Source organism: Sarcophilus harrisii, chromosome 1 (assembly GCF_902635505.1).
Source record: "Sarcophilus harrisii chromosome 1, mSarHar1.11, whole genome shotgun sequence".
Classification (NCBI taxonomy): Eukaryota; Metazoa; Chordata; class Mammalia; order Dasyuromorphia; family Dasyuridae; genus Sarcophilus; species Sarcophilus harrisii.
The window spans coordinates 180,844,015-180,871,725 of record NC_045426.1 but is presented as its reverse complement, the minus strand read 5'-3'; the positions used below and the strand labels follow the sequence as shown (position 1 = coordinate 180,871,725).

General features: G+C 32.7%; 1 long non-coding RNA gene and 1 pseudogene across 1 annotated transcript in view; one reads left to right on the top strand and one right to left on the bottom strand.

The window, feature by feature from the left end:
- The window catches only part of LOC116423413, a 94,609-nt gene that overhangs the window by 46,610 nt on the left and 20,288 nt on the right, over positions 1–27,711 (top strand). The window contains exon 2 of the long non-coding RNA XR_004234023.1: positions 846–953. This is a non-coding gene — a long non-coding RNA (uncharacterized LOC116423413). The remainder of the gene's footprint in view (positions 1–845; positions 954–27,711) is intronic.
- Positions 11,564–12,504, bottom strand: LOC111719047 (annotated as a pseudogene).

The following is a 27,711-nucleotide window of genomic DNA, read 5'->3' as shown; positions in this document are numbered from 1 at the left end:
GTACTAACGCAGTGAAAAAAGTAGGCAGAGAATGTCTTTTGACTGTTTTGGTTAATCACCAATACTTAACACAGTGCAGGACACACAGGAGATTATAAATATTTATTGATTGAATGATAATTCTGTTACATTCTAATCTGGTTAGACCATATCTTGAATATTATGTTCAGTTTTGGGTATCACATATTAGGAAAGACATTTCTAACATGAGGGCAGAAATAGGCAACCAGAATGGGGAACATACTCAAGTCTTTATTGTATGAAAAAAAATCTGTTGTTTTAGCCCAGATTAGAGAAGGTTTGGGAAGCTTACTTCAAACACTTACAAGGATGACTAGTTCCATTTGGCCTCAGAAGTCAAAACTACAAGGAATTAGTGGAAATTTTAAAAGAGAGATTATATAATATTATTTAAAAGTATTTTCTAATAGTTAACATTATCCAAAAATAAAATGGGCTTCTTTGAGAAATGATGGATTTTTCTTGAAGTCTTTCAATCAAAGACTAGATGGTCAATTATTGGTTTTCAAAGGCACACAGTGGTTAGGGATTAGACCATTGTAATTGTATTGTAAACTCTTGGATATGGAAATTCTCTTTCTCCATTCAGGTTGGCATCCTTTCCATAATTTACATTCTTAGAGAATTGCCTAGATTAATAGGGGATCAAGTGATTTGCCATGGTGACACAGACAGTATGTGTCAGAGGCAAGATTTAAAATCATATTTTTCTTACTTCAAGGTCAATCTCCTACATCACACCGACTCTCTTGTGTTATAGTAGATGTTCTTATTGTCTTGTCTCTAGGTTGCTGAAAATGATGTAACTGTGTTACTTATTCCAGTTCACTGGAAATGACTCTGAAAGAGGCATTATGATCAAGAATAGATTGGCCAAGCTGCTGTTGACTCTGTTTTCATCTGGGACATTCATCTCTAGCTTCAGAAAAAAAGTGAGTATATACAAGTGTTTTCCTGAGAGTAGTATCCACAATTACTTCCACTAAACACAGCATTTCAGAAAACATTTGTGATTCTGAGAAATCATCCCATTTTCTTTAAATTCCACTGTCTTCCTTTTTTTCTTCTTTAGTAGTTATGGCTATAGCAATACATGCCTGATTTGCTTCTGAATTTAAAAATGAATTGTATGAGAAAATCATATGGTCATCTCTCCCAACTATCCTATTTCAGCAGCATCAATATTTGCACATCTTTTAAATCCTTTAAAGGATGTAGGAGGCCTATTGACCCCTAGGCACAATGACACTCCCATATATTTTCAAATAATTGAAAATTCCTCACTCACATTTTTTAAGGCAATAGCAATGGGGTAATTCTATTGTAATCTGAAGCAATGGTCTCTAAAGTACCCTTCAGGAAAGCCAATTACAGTCTTGTTTATTGCCATTCAATTAGCAAGAATTTATTAAGCACCTACTATGTGCTAACTTCTGAGAATTTAAAGAAAGGCAAAACATCTATCATGAAGGAGTTCACATTCTAATGAAGACAGCATGCAGAGTGTGTGTGTGTGTGTGTGTGTGTGCACTATCTATGGAGCTGGGAGTGGTGACAAAATGAAACTTGGAAAGGCTTCTTGAAAAAGATAAGATTTGACTTGAATCTTTTCAATACAATTATAGCATTATCATTATAGTGTAATCCCCCCTGACTCTGCCAGGATCCTACTTCTGGTCTCCTATTGCTTTTGGCTGTTTACCCTGAGATTATAACCTGTCCTCAATTTAGCAACTACAGAAGCTGTGCAGACAATATTCCCCAAACCAGCTTCCCAGACTGTGCTCCACAGATAACATCCTGGCTGCCACAGGCATCCATTAGTAGGTGAACTTCAGGGCAGTGACCAGTGAGTAAGATATACTTCACTTATATTTTTTTCCCAAGGGGAAAGAATGAGTAAAAAAGAATGAAGAGGCATGAATGGCTTACATTCTGCATCACAGATCTTATTCTATCATCTTTCTTCTCAAACATCTTTCAAACTTCCTATTTTTGTCAAGATATCATCATCTTTTCAGTCTCCCAGGTTTTCATTCTCATTATCCTTGGCTTCTGATGCAACTGAAATTGCTTTCTTGAAAGTTACCAATGATCTATCTCTGGATATCCTGATTTGATAGTCTTTTCTCAATCCTCATTCTTATGCTTTGGGCACTGATGGCCACCTTCTCCTTCTGGATTCTTGTGCTAAAAATAATGTAAATGTATCACCTATAAAACCTCTAGTTTCTGCACTCCTTAAAAATTGGAAACATAATTTTTAACCTGATCAAAAGCCTTCCAAACAAAAATTTTCAATGTAATTTGAATTATTTTTTGAAAAAAAAAAAGCAGTAGCTTTTAATTTCTTTATAAGAACAAGTAATTGACTTTAGGAAAGATGGAAATATAATATCCAAATTTCACCAAAATCCTTCACATAATGAATGGATGAGATTGAAAAATGGTTGTCATGATTTAGTACATACAACCAGGTTGAGTTTCTTTCATGGAGATTTCTCTATCTTTGCAAATTATCTTTTTCAGTTAAGTCAGTTATTAAAACTAAGTATTGAAACAAATTAAGTTTAGAACTAGACCTTCAAATTGCTCTGTCATAATTTGTTCAAGTTAATATGTTCAAAAAATAGAATACATTTGATTTCATGGCTCTCAAAATATTATTATTAATAACTTTACATTATATTTATATAATATAAATATTTTACTAGGATAAAAATTTATACTATTAATAAATATTTTGGAAATACAATTTCATACTTGTCTCATCCTTTATATTTTTATTTTGTGTATATTTAAAATTGCAAGATTATTAATATAGTATTATGTTCATATATATATATATATGTTTTAATAAAATACATATATAGAGGAGATCTGTGCTCCCAACTTTTTTTTTAATAATACAAGGTAATGTTAAAATTTTTTTTGAGATTACCAGAAATTTCAAGGATTGTAAGATCTATTTTGTAGGTCACCTTTGTTTTGTAGTTTGAATTGCTATCTCACTCTGCCTCTTTCTGAATTTACATAAAGTAGGTGTATCTTAACTCCTTTGTCATGATTTTTCAGATTTAGTGTTTTTACTTTATTCTACAAAGCTTGATTCTGATCAAGCCATTGTTTGGAGGTAGTAGAACTATTTGTGCTGATTCTTGCTACTAATTATATTAAAAGCCTGAAGTCGAATTCACTGTCTAGGCCATCTTAGTTAAGGCTGTCAGTCTCAGGTAGAGCTTAAGTATCTTCAAGCTGGGGAATGTCCTGAGAACATCTGAATCCTGGGGCCTAGGAAAATCCATGTGACATATGAAACACATATTCTTGTATTTATGCTAACCTGCTCATGTTTAATATGGGAATATCTTTATTCTTTAATTCTAATTCTTGAAAGGAATGTTGGTAATACTAAAAATATATGATGTACAACTAAAGTTTGGATCCAGAGTTTATTGGTATTCTGACTAACCCTTGTGTGACCCTTTGGCAAATCACTTTATTCTCTTATTCCTTTTTTATCCTTAATCTGTAAATTTGAGACGTTTGCCTAAATCCCCTCCCTGAATGTCTTAAAGCAAAAGCTAATTGACCATTTGCCAGGATATTATAGAGAAGATTTGTACTGGTAAGAGAAAGTTGTACTAGATGACTTTTGAATGACCTTCCTGCTCCAAAATACTTAGGGTTCTATGAATAAAAAGATGAATGAATTGGATAGTAAGCTAAACTACTAGGTGACTAAACTATGAGGTGACCTCCAAAATCCCTTAAAAACTGAGATTCTACTAAAACAGCAATAAATCCTTTTGTGGTACAGCATGTTAACTATTTTCATCCTCCATTTAATTACACTTTAAGGGCCATTTATTTATTTAAATTATGAATTGGTTCTAATTTGGCCCATCTCCCCATGTTCTGTATCTCAAATGAGCCAAATTCTGAAGACACTTAGTTAAATATGCCTTGAGCACTTTTAAATTCCAATCTTGTTGACTGTGGGATAAGTGGGGCAAAATTCGTCAAACCCAATGAGGAAATTGGTTGACTATGTGTTTATCTGTCTGGCGCAGTAATGTCTGTATGTGAAATACCCAAGTTCTCAGAGCATGCCTGCTGTCAGAATCTATTGACAACACTCTTAATCACTGAGTTCTCTGAATTTCGGTGCTTCATTCCTTCTCTCTGGTATTTTTAATATATCTTGCTCCTGCTTTCAACTCATCCACAAAGCTGTCAATTTTCTGATATGCACCTCTTTCTCTGTATGTCTACATTTCTGATGGTAAGCTGATAACTCAAATGAAATATAGCTAGCATCCTAGTCTAAGAGAGTGCTTTCAACTTAACCAGCCCAGTTTTATAAATTTTTTACTTGTCAAAAAATTTTTGGTTTCTGTACTGTAATTAACATTGCCAGTTGCTAGAGGACAAAGTGAATGACTTTTGAAGGGGTAAAAAACTTAGAATTTATGATTTATGAACTAGGTAATTTAGCCTTTATCATTAGATAACACTATGCTTACAAGTTATCTTTTTTATCTTCTTTTGGTTAGTTACCTGAACACCCATAAGAAAGACTTTACTTTTCTACTTCTCCTTTATCATGTCATTTAATTCCAAAAGCCACCTCTTTTAAACTCTGATCACTTTTCTCCCATAGAAAAATGAATCTTTATCGTATTGATTTAATTGTCAAAGGCTGATACTAATTTGAATTTTATCTGGTTGATATAGAGAACTTCCCACCTCCCTCAACCTCCTCTCCCTTTTGATTAGAAAGCTGGAGGTAGAGTATTTAACTCCTTTCAAAGCTTTACTTTAAATAGAGCTGGAACTGAATTCTTCAACTCACTCCCCACTTTTCATCTGCAGCTCTACTTGGTTTCAATTCTGTCCCCATGCTACCCTACTTGTCCCACCACTCTCTCTTTTCTAGATTCTTTTTATGTGTTATCATCCCCCATGTAAGCTCCAAAACATAGTCTATTTATTATTATTATTATTATGTGTATCCCCAGAGCTTAGCATTTGCTTGGTTCATAGGTAGATAGGTCCTTAATATGTGTTTATTGAGTTGAACTGAACTAGATTGAAATTACTTTAAAATGTATAAGGGTAAAAACTCTAGAGTAGAAATCAGAAAACCTGCATTCTAACCCTGGCTTTGTATTCCTCAGCTATGTGATCTTGATTATTTAATATCTCTCACAATCACTTTTTTCCTTTGTGAAATGAAGGGATTGGTCTAATGATCCCTGGAGTTCCCTCCTGTTCCCAAGTTTTATGATCCTTTGATTGCCCAGGAAGACTGTGACTATTGGAACTTCGTCAAAAGTAAACACATAACTGATCTGAAGCTTTGTTCATGAATGATGCATAAATGTTTTAGGGAAGTATAGAGGAAAGTAATATTTCTAATATTATTCAATTATGATGCTGGTCTTAAAATTTACTTATGAAAACCTCTGCTTTTCAATAAATAGTTAAGAAGGGAAGAAGAGAGACTCACAGAGAAAGAGATACAAAAGGAGAGAATATGCAAGGTATAAATAATAAGTTTGACTTTGCCTCTTGGCAAAAATTCTAGAACATATTAATAGTGTGACGGTTAATAATTATCTAGTAAAAGAATGTGTAGTCAAAAAGAGGTACCAAGACTTAACTGAGGACGTGTGGAAAAAGTCAATATAGGAAGACAAATGTGTTGTTGGTGAAGCTGTAAATTGATATAGATATAATTATTCTGGAAAGCAATTTTGAATTATGGAAAATGCCAGACTTTTTAATTTAGAGATCCCATTATAAGTATATACTCCAAAGAAGTCATTGACTAAAATAAAGCCTCTATATAAATCAAACTATTTATAGCAGCATTTTTTTTGTGGTAGAAAAGACTAAGAAACCAAGTAGATGGCTAAACAAATTGTGTTATAAAAATATAATAGAATATTACTATATTGTGAAAAAAAAGAAGAGTATGAGGAATACAGAGAAGCATGGAAAGTCTTACATGAATTTGTGGTACAAAGTGAAATAAATAGAGGCAAAAATGTGTACCACAATTACAATGTAAATAAGTCACAAAATATGTGAAATTAAGTTTTTATAAATATTATAAAGAACAAGCCTGACCCCAAAGAATAGTTAACAAAAAGATACATCCCTTCCTACTTTGCAGAGTTTGGAGTCCACAAATATGGCACATTGCATATGACATCAGATTTGATTGGTTCCACCTACCATTTTTCTCTTCTTAAAAAAATTTGTTTTAATTTTAATTCAAATTTATATTTTTTTAAACAAGGGATTGTGTTCTGTAAGATGGTGAGAAGTATACAGGGGGAATCAAGGTGATGTAAAAACATAAGATTTTAATAAAATATATTTTTAAATAATAGATCAAGCAAGGGTTAATCTTATGGGGGGAGGATTCCTAGGATAGACCAGGGGAATAGTATAGGCATAATTTGCCTAGATTTTAGTAAAGTATCTCACAAATTTTCTCATGCTATTCTGGAGAAAATGGACAGATGTAAATTAATTAGGAGTACAATTATTTGTTTAGATTGGTTGAATGGCAAGGTGTAATAAGCAGAAATTGATGGGCTGGCATATTCTTGAAAGAAGTCTCTTTTGGAGGGCTCCAAATATCTATGCCTGGCCCTATGCTACCGAATATCTTATGACTTGACTAAAGGCATAAATAGTATCCTATTCAATTTGATGAGAGCAAAGTAGAGGAAAGAAAGAATATCTCATACATTTTATGACAAAATCAGAATGTAAAAAGGCTTTGACAGTATAGAACACTGAGGAAGATCTAATACCATTAAATTTAATTGGTATAACTGTACATCTTACACTTTGTTTCAAAAAATCAATTTCACTATATGATCAATGATTCAAGTTGATATAGAAACTAAAAGGGCTAAATGTAAATTTAGGATAAATAAAATGTTGGAGAAGGAAATAGAAAAACACTCTAGTGGTTTTGTTTAGAGGTTGCTTTGCCAAGAAAATCCCAAATAAGATCATGAAGAGGCATATATAACTGAAACGACTGAACTACAACAACAAAAGTGAAATGGGGTACTTAAAATGAGGTGATAGATTTCTTTGCCCATATCTGGAACATTATACTAATTCTACAAATTACATTTTAAGAAGGATATTGAAGCTGCAGAGAAATCAGGGGAAGATAATCAGAATGGCAAAGGACCTTATATGATAATTAACTGAAGGAATAGGAGATGCTTTACGGTAGCTGTGTTCAAGTAAATGAAGGACTATCAAATGGAAATGGGTTTACGTTTGTTCTGTTCAATCCTGGAGAGCAAAACCAAGATACTGGGTAAGTTTCAGAAAGGCAAATTTCAACAATATTAAGGAAAAATACTTTCTAAGAGTTAGAGGTATACAAAAGTGGAATGGGCTACTGGTTATATTAATAGAGGGAATATTTGTTCATATATTATTTGTTAGACTTAATGATTTCTGAGATCCCTTCCAAGTCATATAAGATGATTTTTATGTATTTCTATAATGTTTCACTTTATAGATATGGAAACTGGAGCCTGGAAAAATTACATGGTTTGTCTAAGTTTTCATAGCTAATGTTCATATGGAAAAACAAAAGGTCAAGAATTTCAAGGGAATTAATGAAAAAAAAAATCAAATGAAGGTGGCCTAGCTGTATCAGATCTAAAATTATATTATAAAGCAACGGTTACTAAAACCATCTGGTATTGGCTAAGAAATAGACTAGTTGATCAATGAATGGAATAGGTTAGGTTCAAAGGACAAAACAGCCAATAACTTTAATTATCTAGTGTTTGACAAACCCAAAGACCCCAGTTTTTGGGACAAGAATGCATTATTTGACAAAAATTGCTGGGAAAATTGGAAATTAGTATGGCAGAAACTAGGCATTGACCCACACTTAACACCGTACACCAAGATAAGGTCAAAATGAGTTCATGATCTAGGCATAAAGAATGAGATTATAAATAAATTTGAAGAGCATAGGATAGTTTACCTCTCAGACCTGTGGAAGAGGAAGGAATTTATGACCAAAGAAGAACTAGAGATCACTATTGACTACAAAATAGAAAGTTTTAATTATAACAAATTGAAAAGTTTTTGTACAAACAAAACTAATGCAGGCAAGATTAGAAGGGAAACAATAAACTGGGAAAACATTTTTATAGTCAAAGTTTCTGATAAAGGCCTCATTTCCAAAATATATAGAGAATTGACTCTAATTTATAAGAAATCAAGCCATTCTCCAATTGATAAATGGTCAAAGGATATGAACAGACAATTCTCAGACAAAGAAATTAAAACTATTTCTAGCCATATGAAAATATGCTCCAAATCATTATTAATCAGAGAAATGCAAATTAAGACAACTCTGAGATATCACTACACATCTGTCATATTGGCGAGAATGACAGGGAAAGATAACGCGGAATGTTGGAGGAGATGTGGGAAAACAGGGACACTGATACATTGTTGGTGGAATTGTGGACACATCCAGCCATTCTGGAGAGCAATTTGGAACTATGCCCAAAAAGTTATCAAATTGTGCATACCCTTTGATCCAGCAGTGTTACTACTGGGCTTATACTCCAAAGAGATACTAAAGAAGGGAAAGGGACCTGTATGTGCCAAAATGTTTGTGGCAGCCCTGTTTGTAGTGGCTAGACACTGGAAAATGAATGGATGCCCATCAATTGGAGAATGGTTGAGTAAATTGTGGTATATGAATGTTATGGAATATTATTGTTCTGTAAAAAAAGACCAGCAGGATGAATACAGAGAGGATTGGCGAGACTTACATGAACTGATGCTGAGTGAAATAACAGAACCGGAGATTATTATATACCTCAGCAATGATATTGTATGAGGATGTATTCTGATGGAAGTGGATTTCTTTGACAAAGAGAAGATCTAACTCAGTTTCAATTGATCAAGGATGGACAGAAGCAGCTACACCCAAAGAAAGAACACTGGGAAATGAATGTAAACTGCTTGCATTTTTGTTTTTCTTTCTGGGTTATTTAAATCTTCTGAATCCAATTCTCCTTGAGCAACAAGAGAACTGTTTGGTTCTGCACACATATATTGTATCTAAGATATACTGTAACCTCTTTAACAAGTATAGGACTGCTTGCCATTTGGGGGAGGGGGTGGAGGGAGGAAGGGGAAAAATCGGAACAGAAGTGAGTGCAAGGGATAATGTAAAAAATTACCCTGGCATGGGTTCTGGCAATAAAAAGTTATTTTAAAAAAATTTTTTTTAAAAGTTTTCATAGCTAATAAATGTAAGATCCAGGTTTCTTGGCTCCTGATTTAGTATGGTGTTTTTTTTTCCAACCATGTCACTTTCCAAAGACTGAATTCTTTATCTATTCAATTACTAAATATACCGAGAACAGATCGTATGCCTAGCCCTCCTTGTATTCTTTCCCTCCTTGTAGTCTACAATCCAATGACACCAGCCTCCCTATGTTCCTTGCACAAAATACTATCTTTCAACTTTGAGACTTTTCACTTGGTCTCCCCTCTTCACGCCCCCCACAATGTCTGGAAGGGTCTGCTTTCTCATCTTTGCCTCCTGACTTCCCTGACTCCCTTCAAATCTCAGCTTAAACCTCACCTTCTGTAATCAGCCTTTTCCAATGCCTTCCTCTGAAATTATCCTGATTAGATTAACCTGTGGACAACTTGCTTAAAAACATAATTGTTTACATATCATCTACACCATTAGAATATGAACTCTTTTGGGGCAAGGGCTGGAATAAGGGTTTTGGTTTTGTTTTGCCTTTTTTTTTTTTTTTTTTTTTTGCATCCCTGTCACATAGCACAAAGTCTGAATCATAATAAACACTTTACAAATGCTAGTGAAGAGCTTATAAATTAATGAAACAGGAAGTTTAGTACAGTGGAAAGAACATTTGCCCTAAGGTTCAAGAACTGGTTTTAAATCTCACCTGTTATTCATGTGTTTATATGAAACACACACACAGATATCTATATATTATGCATAATATATATAGTTATGTAATATATATCTTGTATTCTTATAACCTTAGGCAAATGACTTATTTACTCTCCTTGAGCCTCATTTTCTTGGCTGCCCTTGGAGGAAACTAGATGGTTTTTGAGGAATCTTTTGAAATCTAGGATTCTTTTTTTTCTTTTTTAAACCTGGCATTTTTATAGCACTTTAAAGTTTGCAAAACATATTACATATAACATCTCATTTGAATCTCACAACACTGAGTTGGGCATTGCAAGTATTTTTTAATATATCATCTATCTATTCATCCATTCATTTTATTGAATTCCAGCCCTTTTTTATTCCTGTTCATTTTTTAAAAATTTTAAACATTTTTATTTAAAGTTTTGAGTTGCAAATTCTCTCTTTCCCTCCCTCCCTCCTCACCATCTTTCATGAGAAATAAGCAATCAGAAATAGGTTATACCATGTACAACTGTGTTAAATATTTCCATATTAATCATTTTGTACAAGATTTTAGCATAAAAGGAAATGAAAGAAAAAAGTAAAAATAGCATTCTTTAGTCTATATTCAATCAATATTACTTCTGATGGATAGTATGCTTCATTATTAGTCTTTTGGAATTGTCTTGGACTATTATTTTGCTGAAAATAGTTGTCATTCACAATTCTTGGACCAACATTTCTGTTCATACTTACTTCATACAATATTCTCCTGCTTCAGTTCACTTCACTTTGCATTAATTCCTGTAAGCCTTTCCAGGCTTTTCTGAAATCCTTCTGCTTGTCATTTTATAGCACATATAATATTCCATTATAAGCATTACAGTACATTTTTACAGCATATATAATATTCCATTATAATCATATACCACCAAGTGATGGGCATTTCTTTGATCTCCAATTCTTAGCCACCATAAAAATAGTTGTTATAAATATTTTTGTACATAAAGCTCTTTTCCTCTTTTTGGGGATATCTTTGGGCTATAAGCCTAATAATGGTACTGTTGGATCAAAGGATATGAACAGTTTTATAGCCTTTTGGGCATAGTTCCAAATTGCTTTCCAGAATGACTGGATAAGTACATAGTTCCACCAATACTGCATTAGTGTCCAAGTTTTCCCACATCCTCTCCAATATTCAACATTTTTCTTTTTTGGTCATATTAGTCAATCTGACAAGTACGATAACTTAAAAGTTGCTTTAATTTGCATTTCTCTGACCAATAGTGATTTGGAGAATTTTTTCACATGACAATGGATAGCTTTGATTTCTTGAAATGAAAACTGTCTGTCCATATCCTTTGACCATTTATCAATTGAGGAATGACATTTACATTTATCAATTTGACTCAGTTCTCTAAATATTTGAGAAATGAGGCCTTTATCAGAAATACTTTTTTGCAATTTCCCCCCAGTTTTTCTGCTTTCCTTATAATTTTGGTTGCATTGGTTTTGTTTGAACAAAAATGTTTTTTTTAAATTTTATATAGTCAAAATTATCTATTTTACATTTAATAACTTTTTGAACATTTCATAAAGCATCAAACAATTTATTGGGCATTAAGAGCTTCACAAAATTTTAATATATCAGTAATGCAAATCTCAGCATAGTTTTCTCTTACCACCATAAAGATTTAGAATAGAAAAAAATTCCTACGAACTTTACTGTAACAAAAAATAACCATGATAGATACCTGTGTTTTATTCAAGTTTATATCCTAGATTTTTTATGTAAGGGGTTGGTAAAGAACAACACAGCAACATTATACAAGAGCTCTCAAGCCATTCAATAAAACATAATCTGGTAGCTATGTTCCTGCTTTTTGCAATGACTCTCAAAAACTTTTGATGCATCTTCCATCTTCTGCTGTAGGAAGATGGAATTGTGATCATTCCAATGAAGTGGATTCAAAATTTTACAGATATGTTGGAGTGGTCATTGCTATCAGGAGACCCTCCAGACATATTCAGATGCTCAGTAAGGTCTTTGAGGTCTTGGGCCATGTCAGTTGAGCATCTATATTATCTACTAATTTTTAAATTTTCTCTTGTTCCTCCTCTGTATACTGCAGATAGATAATCCCCATTTCCCTCCTTCTTAGCCTCCTCCAGAGGGGCCAGCAGATCCTCCAGTTCTTTCTGCTGTGACAGGAGGAAGACTAATTCTTGGTCCAATCTTTTCTGATTCAGCTTCTATTTCTCTACGCAAAAAAGTAACATTCTCACCATTTTCAATTAATGTTTGGTCCCAAGCATTCACTTGGGTGGCCTGGTGAAAGAAGTATTTCTCTTGGTCCTCCAGTCTGAGACTGCATTTATTGATAAAGTTTTCTAGCTGAGCATAAGTGATCACAGGCTTTATATAGATATGGGATGAGGGAGTTTCTTGATCCATTTTGAATCTTGGAATTGTGGAAGCTGAGGGCAAAGAAGCACAGGTAGAAAGGATGATGCCAATTTCCAGGCTCCAGACAATGACTTTAGATTTAAAGCAAAGGTGGGTGTTGAAGTTATAGTAGTGCTAGTAGAACTGACTGCACTTTTTGAACAAGGAAGCTTTAACCTGTTAAAGACTTTCAGGATTTCCTAGCATCATACTTTGAAACACCATGATGTTCCAGGCTTTCCTCAGACTTAGTCCACGGATATTCCTAAATAGAGAAACTTTTATTCTTCATTCGTAATTGCTTTTTAAAGTTCCATTTTGCTCCCACAACTGCAGACTGCTCAAAGTTTACTCCTCCTGCAAAGTAGCTGCCACTCAGTACAGAAGCACCAAGGCCAGGAGAAAGGCTATGGCAACATTTGCATCCATGTGGCAAGATTCCAAAGATCTGTTGAATAGCTGGTAGTCACCACTTATTTTACATAGGAAATAAAGTCCTTATGTAAGTTATTTTTTTCCTTAAAGTGCCTAGGTCTTGAGGAGGTACAATCTACTTGTCTCTATTTCATTTCAACACTCTCCTTGATCCCCTTAGAATGAATCATACTATGGCTCCAAAGAACTTTGAAAACCAGTACCCCATCTTATACAGAGTAGGGGGAATTAAAATCTAGCTAATTAACATAAACTTCGTGGCATTCTAGGTAGGGATCTGCTGCATTCAATTGAACAAATATTTACAAAGTACCTACCAACTTCAACCCATTTGGGTTTTCTTGGCAAAAATACTGGAGTGGTTTGGCATTTACTTCTCCAATTCATTAAACAGATGAGGAAAATGAGACAAAGTGATTTGCTCAAGATCACACAGAAAGATGAATCTTCCAGGAGATTTCAGGCCTGGTACTGTCACCAAGCTACCCAATAGCAATCACAAAAAAGCAGCACAATAGGAAAAAATTGTATTGAGGTGGGAAGGGAGAGAAGACCATTCATTTATTCTTAACATTTACTTTTTTAAAAAATTGAGTTCCCAATTCTCTCCTTCCTTCCCTTCAAATTGGGAAGGCATGTAATATATTAATTATACATGTGAAATCATGTAGAATATCCATAGAACCATATAGCCATGTTACCAAAAAAAAAAGTAAAAAAAAAATATGGTTCAGTTTGTACTGAGTTCATCACTTCTCTCTAGAAGTCAATAGTATTTTTTCATCATGAAAACTTCAGAATTATCTTGGATCAATGTATCCATCACAGTAGCTAAGTCTTTCAAAGGTGGTCATTGTTATAATGTTGCTGTCATTATATACAATGTTTTCCTGGTTTACTTCTCTTTGCATCAGTTAATATCAACCTTCCCAGGTTTTTCTGAAACCATTACCCTAGTCATTTCTTGGGAAACAATAGCATTCCATTACAATTCCAACCACTACTTGTTCAGCCATTCCCCATTTGATGGGCATCCACTCACTTTCCAGTTCTTTGCCATCACAAATAAGAGTTGGTAAAAATATTTTTGTACATATAAGTCCTTTTCCTTCTTTTTAGATCTCTTTAGGATATAAACCTAATAGTTATATTTAGAGGTCAAAAGGTATATACACAGTTTTATAGTCCTTTGAGCATAATTCCAAATTATTCTTCAGAATAGTTAGATCATTTCAAAACTCCAACAGAACATCAATGTGCCAATTTTTCCACATCCTTTCCAGCATTTGTTGTTTTTCATTTCTATCATGTTAATCAATCTTCTAGATATGAGGTATTTTAATTTACATTTCTCTAGTCAATATTGTTTTAGTGTATGTTTTCATATGAATATAGATAGCTTTGATCTTCTGAAAACTGTTTGTCCTTATCCTTTGATCATTTGTCAATGACTCCACTGCAACAACTCCACTGCAAATACTACTATATTCATTTTACATGTTAAGTGACTTCTCTATGGTCATGTGGCCAGTGTCAGAAGTAGGTTTAGAATCGATGTTTTTCTGACTCAAAACTTAGACCTCTTTTGACTACCTGTCATTTTTTTCCCATTGGAATCCATGGCACTTCTAAAAGAGAGAATCAGAGATAATGCAGACCAGTAAATCAGATACAAAAGTGTGTGTCAAGTAGACAAATGTTTACCACCAACAACTATTCTTTCAAAATAATAAATTAAAATAAATTCTCTAGGCCAGTCTCAGTAGCTCAGGGGGTGGAGGGAATAGAACATGGAAAAATGAAGGAGAATCATAGGCTTATAGGCTGAGAACTGGAAGGGATCTTGAAGAACATAAAAAAAGTAATAGTCAATTTTCAAAATTTATAAGTTTCAAGAAATAAGAATCTTTTATAGAATAGACCTTTCAGATCAGTAAAAATTTATCAAGCATATAGGCTAGTCCATGGAAATCCTGAAATAAAGAATATATTCCAAAAGATGGGAAAGAAAAAGTTTAATATATTTTATAGGACAAAAACTTACAAAAAGTTTAAGATTAATTTTTTTCTAGATGTTACAAGCTCACCCAAAGACAAAATATTTATAACATTTACTTGGAGTAAGAAGGAGTAGGGATTATGATTTCACATAGTAATTTTTTTCAACTTGTTCTAACAGTGACTTTTTTATTCTAAGAAAGTAATTTTTCTTTCATATTAGAAGCCATTTCTGTTCAAGTATTTGTAAGAGAAAGGAAGACATATAGAAAAGGGTTCTAAAAAGTAAAAAGAACTTACAGGGACTTATATAAGAACTTATATAACATGTAAGTATTACAGAACTCTATCAAGATGTTTGTAGCCAGCAAACCTATATCTATCTGTTGTACAATTACTTATATCTTCCAATTCCATGAGGCCACATGTGGAAGGCTATGGAGAAAGAGAGTAATAAAGCTCATTAACAGTGGGAACAAATATGAGAAAAAGCAAATTGAGTTAAGGTAAGAATCAATGAGAAACCCAGGGAAAGTCAAATGATAAGGTCACATGCAGAGTCAGGGATTTAAAACAAAGGAAAATTGAGGCTACAGTCATATTTTGCAAAGAACAAATTAAAGGGGGCTTTCCAATATGTTGAGTAGTGAGGTAATTGAACAACTGAGTGAAGTAATCTCTGTTTCAAATCAATATTTTTCTCTCAGTTTCAAAATAATTTTTGAAGAATTTGGCAAAATCCTCAGGTATATCGAGTTACAGCTTGACTTTGGTTCCATCTGCTACTATATATTTATCTCTTGTACCTTCACCATTTCATAGCTCAGATGTTGCTCCCAATAACACCACCTGGGTTACCTCCACCATCTGCCTTCTCTGCTCTTATTCAAAGACTACTGAACACTATTATAGTCATAAAACTGGGCCAACTGAGTTTTATCCTAATTTATATAATCAAAACGAATCTGTATCTTTCTTCTGCAGGGAAATTCTTTTAGTTGTCCCTGAATGACTTTATCACAGTCCTCATGGTAGCTCTCTAAGACCATTTTTTTTCCTCTTCTCAAATCTTAACACCTCTCTCTCATTAGAGGAACAGCCTGATTGAGAAGATAGAGACAACTTACCATGAGCTTACTCTTCTCTATGATACCAGTGATCATTCTCCTGCCCTCTTTTGCTTCAGTTTGTGAGCAAGAAGTGGGCCTTCTCCTTGCCAACACCAACTCTTTTTTTTAATACCCTTGACCTTTCAAAGCTTTCAGGACTTGCCTTTTTGATCATGCTTTTTCTACCTATATCACCTTCAATTTCTTTCTTTTGGTTCCTTCATTACCTTCAAAGGTCTCTGCTATCATTAATTTTTTTCTAAATTATTGGTCTTTGCTATGCCTTCAAACTATGGTCTATAGTTTTTTTTATCATTTATAGACAAATTCTCATATTATTATTTGTTTTGGTTAATTTCATTCTTTCTCATCTATATCTCTCCTCATTAACAAAAACTTCTCTCTCCAAGATAACTATCAAGATCTTACCTATTAAGTCCAATATCTCTTTTTTCACTTTTATCCTACTTGACCTTTCTATAATATATCCAAATGGAACATACTATCTCTATAAACCTATTCCTCCTCTAAACTTTTTTATTTCCATTAGGGGCACCATGATCCTTCTAGTCACCTAAGTTCACAACCTGAGAATCATCTTTGAATCTTTCCTATCATTTTGCTTATTAAATCAGTGGTCAAGTAATATTTATTCTACTACAGCTCATTCTACTTTCTTCTTATACTTCAAACCCTTATCATCTTTAAAGCAGATCAAATCACTGAAAATTGACTAATTGGTAGTCTTGCTTGCATTCTGTCAACTCTCCAATATTTTCTCTATATGGTTGACCATTGAATATAATCTAAAACACTGCTCTGATCTGTCTCTACTCCATTCAAAAATCTTTCTTCAGTCTTTATTGCTTCTATTATAAAATACAATAGTCTCACCTAGTTTTCAAGTCTTAAAAATTTTCACTCCCATCTACAGCTCTAGATTTGCTTCATATTACTTCCTTTCTTGCAAAAGTATGATCCAACCAGATTAGCATACCAAATGTTACCTGAACATAATATTGCACCTTTTATGCTTATGATTTCTTTCAGATAGTCTCCTATGATTGGAATTTACTTCATCTTCAGCCCTGCCTCTTGCTATCTCAGATTCCATTCGAAGTTCACCTTATTTGCTACCTTCTATGGAGGTAGCAATAACTCCCAAAGTTATTAGTGGTGTCTCATTTGTATTATTATGTATACATGTTGAATTTCCTAGTAGAACCTAAACTTTTTGAGTGTAGGGATGATTTAATTTTTGTCTTTGTATATTCAGTGCTTAGCATGACCTCTTCTATATGGAAAGCCTTGAAAAACTATCTGTTGAACCAAACTGAATTTTCATAGCCCTTTTAACTTTTAACTACCAGTTTTTTTTAACATCTTCTTATATTTTTATAATCATTGGCAAACATATCTTACCTCTCTTACTATGTTAGTTGAATTGATCAATAAGTTTAATTCTGAACAATATTTTATTTCTTTATAAGATAGAGGATAAGCTTTCTTGAAGGAGGAACCATTTGAGTTTAAGACTTCTTAGTTTGAGGCTTTTTTTTTTTTCCTGGATTTCTTACAGAGAAAGTCCCAACTTCATTTTTCACCTTCAACATAGAAAAGAAGATTTAATACATTCATAGGGTTACAAAAGCAATTCAACTTAGAAATTATATTTAGGAGACAAATGTGTCTAAGTTGCAATATCTGACATTTATTTGTCATTGTACCAAGGACAAAATGCAGGTTGTCCATAAATGATTCTTGAACAGGCAAATTATAAAACTGGCATCTTACAATCTGGTATAGTGACCTATGATTATAATAAATATTAGAATATGTTAAAAATTAGATAGAAGTTAAAAGGGCTATAAGAGTTCAGTTTGTTTCAACACATATTTGTGAAATGCTTACCATATATAAGATGCTATGGTGTCATGAGCTTTAAGTAAAGAGAGATGTAGAGTGTACCAGCAAGAACATTTTTTTTTTTTTAAATCAGAAGTTCAATTTTCATCTCAGGCTCTGTTAATAGCTATTTTATAAATTTGGATAAACCATTTAACCTTCTACCTCAATTTGTCAGCTATAACATAAGATGCTTTTTTTTCTTCTACCTTCAAACTATAAATTTATTGCTGTCAAGAGGACAAATGGCATTATGGGCTACATCTTGTCTTTTGTATAAATTGGATTTAAGTGAGACTCCAAGAAACTGTAGCATAAACAGGGGCCACATCCTGTAAAAACCAACTTGGCAAATGGGATAAACCAGGGTAATCTGCAGGCCTCAAACATGTTGGTGAAATCCAAGGATGTCTACACCAACATGTGAAGACTTTGTCCTTTGTAATGGGCAGATGAGAACAATTTATTCAAATGACCATCAAGGTCATTGAATCAGGTGCTGAAAAGTACTTAGAGCTTAGCCAGAAATTGAAGATGCAAAGGTCATTCATTAGATCCTGGATCATTAACAATTGTCTTAATTTTTGTCTTGCTACTGGACTTCTTTGACTCTGGAAGAGAGAGTGGGGCTGATGGCTTTGAACAACACTGTCTCACTTATATAAATTGTGTTAAAACCCATAAATTTAGGGAGAACTTAAGTGAGAGATTCTGAGAGGTCATACTAATTCCTAAATTTCTGTGTTGAGAGCGAAAATAAACCTCTGAGAAATTAAAATGTATCCTACCTGGCCATTAAGAAAAATTCACTTACCCCTAGAAAATTTTGAGTTAACAACAGGCCTATTAAACCCTTATTTCACTTTAGAGGCTTTTATTCATGCATTTCATTTTAAAAAGTAGATATAACTTATCTGATTTATCAATCCAGGCAATGACCATCTTGTATTAAACCAATAAGAAAAGATAGAAGTATCTGAAAAGAGAAGTTAATGATAAGAATGTTCTGTAACTTCTATTTTCTTCAGTATCAGGAAACAGAATTCATGAGAACATAACCATATTTTCATTAAATTTTCATCCAAGAATGAGAATATCAAATTTTTTGATAAACATTTCTGTTTAATTTGAATCTTCAATATTTTTTATCACATTTCTCAGTCTAGATGAAAAAAGAGAAATAATAAAATATTCATTAACTGCACAGAGGCCCATTTATAGTGGATGGTCTCTAGAGGGTAGATTTCAAACTCAGAGCTAGAGTGGCCTGTACAAAATATACAGTAATACTGACATAGCTACTAGTATGAAGAATAGCAAATGAAATCATCATTATTATTAGAAGAGAAAGATATCCATTGTGTATCAAGTTAGATCTGAGTTCCTCACTAATTTAGATTAGAAAAAAAATAAAGGTTACAGTTTTTGCTGGATTATCATTCACATGCTTTCTGGATCAGTAATAAAGCATAAAAAAATGTATTGACTCTTTCCAAATTCTATTTATAAAAAAGGCAAAAGTTCTTTCTGAAATCTCCTTTCCTCTATATTCCTCCACCATTACACTGAATTCAGATATTTATTTGGACACATTTACACATAGAAAATGTACTTGATAAAATGTTTTGTTTGAATTAATTCATTTACCAACATGGCACAAAATTATGAAGACTCAATACACTGACCAAACTATCATAAATCTTATCCTAGCCAAAGGACCTATTATGTTGTGGTATTCACCAAGAACCAAAAGCAGGCAAGGTGCCCTATTTCCTCCAGATAGAAGAAAAATTCATAGATACTCTAATATTGCCCAAGAAAATAGGTCAAAAAAATTCAGAATTTGCCAACACTGCTTTTCTTTTTTTCTCTTTTAAATTTTTATCTTAAAAAAAAAAAAAAACTTCTTAGACTTTTATTCATGGAAAATACTTTAAAAAATACTTGTTCCTTGGGGAAAATTGCTATTACTTTGTGAACATGATTTTGATTTCAACTCAATTTAAATTTTTATTTACCAAGAAAGATCCATGTAGCCTTTCCAATAAATTTCAATATGTTCTCCAAAACAACAAGAAGAAAACAAATCCAAAAAACAAAAACAATTTTAAAAAATATTTAAAAATCATGGGTCTAATCATTTCTATCTTCTTTGTTGCAGGAGACATTTATGTAGAAAGAAAGTATTTGATTTAAAAAATTGTTTCTTGCCATATGTGGCTGCTTATTTTTCTTCCTTTTCTCAATCTTTTGTTTAAGTTATCATAATCATCAATGGTGAACATTATCATGATACCGCAGAGGGTTAGAATGTGAAAAAGAATAAGTTTATAAGAATTATGTTAGTGAGGAAAAAAATTAAGGAGAAAGATTGTTGAAAAACAGATCTTTCCTTGTCTCTAGCATTAAAAAGAAAAAGAACAATAATGCATGATATAAAGGCAAAATTATTTCAAAACAATATGCTTTTGTATTTGTGTTTGTTTTTTCTATTTCCATTGAAGTTATTTCTTGACAGGATGTTATGTATGAGCCAGGATACTGATATAAAGCTATGCTTATCACTTATTTCACACAGAAAGAATAGAAGGATAGATGTTGTACACTGTTTGTATCATAGAAATCATGGTATCAGTAATATCGTATTGCATTCTGAGAGCCAAAGAATGCTATATCCTTTTAAGCAGATGTCTTTATACAGCTGCAAGTATATCTGTGTGATTTAAGTCTATTCCTGCCTCGTTCCATTATGTCATATGGATCTATAATCACGCAAAGGGCCTATCAGGTTACATTTTGAAAGTATTATAGTGGTAATTAAATGAGCAAATCTTGGAAATAATGAGATTGATGAAAAGCCAATGTCACTACTTTGAAAACATCTTGCTTTATTCCATATGTATCAAGTGGCAACCACTGTTAAAATTTTATTTTTCTTCCTATATGAAGTCAGATCTCTCTGGAACATTCCTATATGAATAATTATAGTAGTCTATTGGTTGGCAAAATTCTTTTCTATGTCCAGAGAACTCTAAAATTGGTGGCAGGAATACTTTGGTTATTCATAGAGAAAAAAAATCATCGGACTGAGAACTTCCAGTTGCATTTAATGGTCTGATTTCATGTGAAAATATAGGTGCAAGCTCAGACATATTTTGATATAAACATCTGGAAAGTAGATGCCTGATTAAACAATTTTCAGACCTTGGAAGAAGTGGAAAAATTGCTCTTGAAATCATATTATAAAAGAAATGTAAACTGATCACATGAACAAAATGAACAACTGAGTGTTTTCAGCAAACTGACTTTAAAAGAAAATGGTTTGCAATACCTTGAGATACATGTAAGCATTACATCTTCCATAATGTGACAGGTATACATTTCAAAAATGGGTACATCATGAGTTTGTCATAACAAAACCATAGCAATGCCCTATGGAAAGCAAGAAGTATAGCAGAAGACATCTATTGACATGTCAAAATGAATGACTTTTTTTCTTTTTCTTTTTTTAATTATTGTAACTTTTTATTGACAGAACATATGCATGGGTAATTTTTTACAAGATTGTCCTTTACACTCACTTCTGTTCTGACTTTTCCCTTCCCTCCCTCCATTCCCTTCCCTAGATGGCAGGTAGTCTTATACATGTTAAATATGTTATAGTATATTCTAGATACAATATATGTGTGCAGAATCGTACAGTTTTCTTGTTGCACAAGAAGAATTTAATTCAGAAGGTAAAAATAACCTGGGAAGAAAAACAAAAAATGCACACATTTACACTCATTTCCCAGTATTCCTTTTCTGCATGTAGCTGATTCTGTCCCTCTTAGATCAATCGGAACTGAATTAGATCTTCTCTTTGTCAAAGATATCCATTTCTATCAGAATACATCCTCATACAGTATTGTTGTTGAAATATATAATGATCTGGTTCTGCTCATTTCACTCAGCATCAGTTCATATAAATCTTTCCAATGCTCTCTGTATTCATCCTGCTGGTCATTTCTTACAGAACAATAACATTCCATAATATTCATATACCACGATTTACCCAACCATTCTCCAGTTGATGGGCATCCATTCATTTTCCAGTTTCTAGCCACTACAAAAAGGGTTGCCACAAACATTTTGGCACATACAGGTCCCTTTCCCTTCTTTAGTATCTCTTTGGGATATAAGCCCAGTAGTAACACTGCTGGATTAAAGGGTATGCACAGTTTGATGACTTTTGGGGCATAATTCCAGATTGCTCTTCAGAATGGTTGGATTCGTTCACAATTCCACCAACAATGCTTCAGGGTCCTAATTTTCCCTCATCCCCTCCAACATTCAAAATGAATGACTCTTAATCAGTGTTAATAATAATAAAAAAGTGATATTTATAAGAATTGCCACTATTTTTATGATTTCCTTGATACAGAGAATTCCTGGATGGGGAAAATTCCTCATTTTCTCTGCAACTTTGAATATCACTTAAATAGAGTGTTTTCAGATCCGTGTGGGATTCATATTGACAGAATACCAAAAATTTAACATTATTTATATTGCATTGTAGTTTAAATTTTATTTTGCTAAACAGTTTCCAACTTCATTTTTATCTTCTTGGGTAGCCAGGAAGTTTTGCAGGTTGCCGGTGGCCCTTGAGTTTGACACTGAGAACACTAGAAGCTAAGAGCCTGCCCACAATGACCCCCTAGATAGTATGTATAAGAAGAAGAACTCAAATCTAGATTTGCCTGGCTCTCAGCCAAGCTCTCTAACATTACCTCTCACCAAAATTGTCAAAATAGGTATTTATGTCGCATTTAAAAGTTTGCAAAAAACTATGCATGTTATTTAAAATGAAACCCATAATGATCTTGTATGATAATTAAAGCAAATAACATTTTTATTCTTATTTCCCTCCCATTTTAAAGATGAAGAGAATGAAAATCATAGAGGTTAAATGATGTGCTTATAGTTTTATAACTAATATCAGAAGTGGAATGTGAACCCCAGTGTTGCTGACATTAGGCCTAGTATACCATATTTCCTATATTATAGGCAGCAGACTTCACTATAAAAGTTTTTCTTTAAATTTAAAATGTCAAAATTTTAATTTTAAGTAAATAATAAATATAAATATAATAAAATTTAATTCTAAATTTTAAAGTTTAAATTTCACTTGTAACTTTATACTTCCATCTGAAGTCCCAATCATTAGCAAGAGCATTTTTTAAAACTTCATGTGTTAGTATGTTAATTGTCCAGACTAGAAAACAGGTATTAATGTCTCTGTATATAAAAGTCATTCTGGAATAAATTTATCAATTTTATTTAAAAAATTAACTTGCTCACGACATTGAATCCATTCTAGGTTTTTTGTTTCCTTTCCCTTTCTCAAAAAAATAGTCCACTTTTGTTTGAAATGTAATCCTAATCTTATCAAGAAAAAAGATTCAGTTGAGCAGTAATTAAAATCATGAGTGTTTTTGCTAGTACTAATAACTTTTCATTTTCCCAAGAATTTTAAAAATATCAAATGCTTTCACATTCAACATTTTATCTGATCTGCACAACAATCCTCTGATGCAACTACTGCACAAATCATAACCCTTTCTCACAAATGAGGAATTGGAAGGTACAGAATGGTTACCTGACAGTTGTCCCACTTCACACAAAAAGTGACAAAGCTGATCATCAGATTTCAAGTATAGTACTTTTTCTACTACATCTTGCCGGTAAAAACAAAACAAAACAAAAAACAAAAACAAAAACAAAAAAAAACCTCTCCTTGATGGGATACTTGATGGGATGAGTCAGGGTACTTATATAAAGCTGTATTTATCACTTATTTCACAAGGTTGAATGTCATTCACTGTTTCGATTACAGAAAACTTGAATATCAAAAAACAAACAAAACCCTATAGATCAAATATATTATAATGCTTCTTTTTAATTAACAAAATCTCACATCCATATAGCTTCATTGAGGTTTGCATATAGGTTGTACAACTATTATTAAGTCCATTTACAGACAAAAACAAAACAAAACAAAACAAAACAACCCAAGAATGAAAGAGAGTGAAAAAGTCATCTATTGTCACAGAGCAAGTAAATGTGAAAGGTGGATTACAATTCCAAATATCTTGATTTATCTGCACATTGCAGCCCCCTTCTTCTATACTCTCATTCCTTTTAATTAGAAGTTTTTAGTTAGGTGGTACAGTGGATAGAACACTGAACTGGAGTTAAGAACACTTGAAATCAAATTGGGTCTCAGACACATTAGTTTGTATGATCTCTTTGCCTTAGTTTCCTCACTGGTAAAATAGGCATAATAATAGCACCTTCTTCCCAGGGTTGTTGAAAGATGAAATGATATAATAATTATAAAGTGCTTAGCAAAGTGTCCATAGTAAGTGCTAGGTAAATGTTAACTGTGATTATTATTCATTGTTATTATTATTGTTATTATTATTTTACTCATAAATTGGAAAAAGGAGTCAGCATGAAATGAGGGGGAAGGATCATTGAATCATTGACTCAGAATTCAGAAGACATAGCTCAAACACTGCCCCGATATTTATTTACATAACCTTGAGCATACCCATTAATGTCCTTGAGTCTCAGATTTTTCTTTTGTAAAATGGAAGTAACTTGGATGAAATCTTTCTGATGTCTCTTCTATCACTAGATGTATAATCTCAATGTCTATTTTGTGTCAAAACAGTCTCTCTTAGGGGAGTACTAAAAATTCTATTTAAAAAAAAATTAAAGCAAATAATTTTGTTGACTTAATTTTCAAAATAAATTGATATATTACACATCACTTTTTGTGAACTATCTTCTCACCAGCAGGGGCTAGGGACCGAAGAAGAGCTAGCTGCATGGTTGTTGTGAGTTCTGAGCTTAAGAGATGCTTTAATAAATTCCCAGAAGGTCAAGTCTGCCCGGTCCAACTCAGAATGGTGTAGTTGGCAATTAATCAGGGCAAAACATTTCCACCTTGCTCTAATTTGTATAATAATTTCCAACTTTGTACTACTATGCACTTCTTTCTACGAGCCTCTCTGGTTGTCAAGCATAAGAATAACATCATAGGATCACAAAGTGACCTTAACGATCAAATCCAGAAACTTTATCTTATTTTATAGGTGAGAGAAATGAGGTTCAGAAAAGTCAATTGATTTCTTCAAGACCACATAGGTAGTTAGAGAAAGAGCCATATCTAAAATTCTGGTCTCCTGATGGCCACTTTTGTGCTTTTCCCCCTGAATCGTTTTACTCTGCATTCTCATTCCTTTTAAAATTTTAGTTTCACCATTAATTTTTGCAAAATTTTGTATTCCAAAATTTTCTTCCCCACCTCCTTACTATCCTCACAAGCCATCTACAGGTTAAACATGTACAATCTTTTAAAACATATTTCTGTAATTCATTTAAAATTTTAACTTAAAAATTTTTTAGTTTCAGATTTCAACTCCAAATATATTGTGGGGGAATATTAAACATGACTTCCATCTCTAGTCTGACAGAAGAAGATTGGGGATTTTTAAATTCCACTTAGAAATTTACTAAATGATTCAATTTATAAAAATTGTTCAATTTATAAAAATAAGTATCACCTCCCAATTTATAAATTGTCAAAGGATATGAACAGAAAGGTTTCAGTGGAAGAAATATGAGCTGTCAATAGGAATAATTTTTAAAATGCTCCAAATTACTGATAATTATGAAAATGAACATTAACAATGATGACAAAAAAGGAGAAATTACAAATATTGGAGGAGCTACAGTAAAATAAGCATGTTATTATATTGGTGGATCCGTGAATGGGTAAAGCTATTCTGGAAAAAAATATGTAACTATGCACTCAAAAAATTAAGTTGTTCATATCTTTTGACCTAGTAATATCACTATTAAGCCTATACCAAGAGGGAAAGTTTTTATATGTACAAAAATATTTATATTAGCCCTTTTTATAATGACTAAAAACATGAAACTAAAAGAATGTCTATCAATTATGGAATGACTGAATTATGGTACATTAATTATGTTACATTAATGTATTCTGCCATAGGAATTGACACAGGGACAATTTCAGAGAAAGCTGGGGGAAAGTGTATGAATTGAAGCAGAATGAAATGAGTAAGATCAGGAGATTGATGTACATAACAATATAAAGACAAACAACTTTGAAAGACTTTAAAAACTCTAACAAAGTGACAATGATTCTAAAGAACCTATGATGAAATATGCTATCCATATGTTGTCAGAGGTGATGGATTCAAGGTGGACAGTATACAAGTATTCATGGACATTGCCAATTCAGGAATTTATTATGCTCCAGTATATACATTTTTCAAGTGAATTTGTTCTCCCAGTGGGTCAGAGAATGGGAAAGAGAGAAAATAAATTCTTGTTAATGGAAAAGAAATAAAATTCAACAACAACAAAAAGAAATCTTAGAAACATGTTAGTGTTATGAAATTTCCATCTCTATCATTAATCAGTGTTACTCAATTTGGGAAACTCCCTTTACTTCTTTGGGTTCTAACAAAAAGGTGCTTTCCAATGCTAACATAAAATTTGATTATAATCTAGATAGATAGATAGATAGATGATTAGATAATATATAAATATCAACCTTTATTCTTTCCAGTTCCAGCTCTATCATTAATCAGTGTTATTCAATTTGGGAAACTCCCTTTACTTCTTTGGATTCTAACAAAAAGGTGCTTTCCAATGCTAACATAAGAATTTGATTATAATCTTGATAGATAGATAGATGATAGAAAATATATAAATATCAACCTTTATTCTTTCCACTAAATGAGCAATGGAAACAATTAGGTTAGGAATGATTGGAAATTCCAAATAAAGTTTCAATGAAATGTACCAAACCCTAACTAGTAGGATCTTCAATTAGAAGAACTGAAAAACCAAAATGCTGCATGGCAGACAGTATAATATAATTAAATATATGTGCAAGGAAGAGAACTTTGGGGGTAAACTATGTGTTGGTTACAATTCTGTGCTTTTTGGCATAATGGAAACACTGTCTGTATTCATTATACTTCCTTTTTCCCCCTTCTTGAGGGTGGGAATAGGTAATTAATAAAAGTGATTAATAGTAAGTAATATTAATGGAATGCCAAAAACCAAATCTTCAATTAGTAGGCTTCTTCCACAAAAGGAAGATTAAGATGGTAGATGATAAATCTAATGAATAAGCTTAATTTAGAACAACTATGTAAGCAAATGCCAAAATATTTGTAGTGACATACTGGTATAGAAAGCATTTTTCTCTTCTCAGAGTCAGAAGGGACAGACAAACTTAGAGAATTAAGGCCATTTAGTGTAAAACTAGGCATATTTATTTTATACATTTCTAACTACCTTACTCTGGTATTATTTCTGAATTTCAGTATTCCTAGAAATCTTGTGATTAATTTTTTACTTTAGTAAAGCAATTGAAAGTTTTCACATAAATGATCACATTCAATATCAAAACTAAGTTATGATATATCTAAAGGGCAACTAAGTGGTACCAGGATTTGAGTCAGGAAGAGTCAAATTCCTGACTTCAGAATGAGGCTCTGAACTTACTAGCTGTGTGACCCTAAGCATGTAACTTAATTGTTTGCTTCACTTTTCTCACTTGTAAAATGAATTGGAGAAGTAAACAGCAAAACATTTCAATATCTTTGCCAAAAAAAAAACAGAATCAGACATGCACATAGGATGGAAAACCAATGAACAACAATGATGATGTAGGTAGGACAGATATTATTCCCATTTTACAGACAAGGAAACCAACCACAAATTGATTACTTTCAGTTTGT